The sequence below is a fragment of the Etheostoma spectabile genome, chromosome 17 (assembly GCF_008692095.1).
Source record: "Etheostoma spectabile isolate EspeVRDwgs_2016 chromosome 17, UIUC_Espe_1.0, whole genome shotgun sequence".
Lineage (NCBI taxonomy): Eukaryota > Metazoa > Chordata > Actinopteri > Perciformes > Percidae > Etheostoma > Etheostoma spectabile.
Genome location: NC_045749.1, coordinates 14254569 through 14255234, shown reverse-complemented (window position 1 = coordinate 14255234; position 666 = coordinate 14254569). Strand labels below are relative to the sequence as shown.

Below are 666 nucleotides of genomic sequence, written 5' to 3'. Positions count from 1 at the left end.
GCACATTTACAACAATATTTGTCAACTTGGAGATGTTTTAAATAGTTAAATCCAAATATGAAATGTTACACCTTAATGTTAAATGTTAAATCTAAATGCTAACTCTAGATCTAATTGTTAAATCTAAATCTAAATGTTAAATCTAAATCTAAATGGTAAATCTAAATCTGAAACTAAATGTTAAATGTTAAATCTAAATCCAAATGTTTCGGGTGAAACTAAATATTTAACTTATAAGCAAATTAAAATTGCCGGTAACCGGAAGTACCAAAATAAAAGCTCGAGGAGGTCAGGGTATGTTTATAGTGTTAAATAACGAATAAAAATCATCTCATCTGGGGAAATGGACTCTTGAAATTGGATAAACGTAATAATAACTACCTAAAAAGATAAACACAGTTGGAGAATACTTTGAGTTTTTAGTGTCACATTTATGAATGGTGTGGGACTTATGACCTGTAGACACCATAGCCAGCCACGAGGGGGGGGTCTCACTTTCACTGATCTGCCATGTTTGCTTTCATTAAGGCCAGCAAGGGCCTATCCCTGCCCGCCCCCGACAAGGTACGGTACTGTCGGCCATGGTCGCTTTGCGAAGTGTCCAATGAATCAGTGTTAGCCGAGAACATCAACAGAACCGTCCTAGTGGCTATACAAACTTTTTCA

At 36.0% G+C, this 666-nt stretch overlaps 1 protein-coding gene across 1 annotated transcript in view; it reads right to left on the bottom strand.

Moving 5' to 3' along the window:
- hcrtr2 (hypocretin (orexin) receptor 2) overlaps window positions 1-666 on the bottom strand; it is a 42304-nt gene that overhangs the window by 18659 nt on the left and 22979 nt on the right. The window lies entirely within an intron of this gene.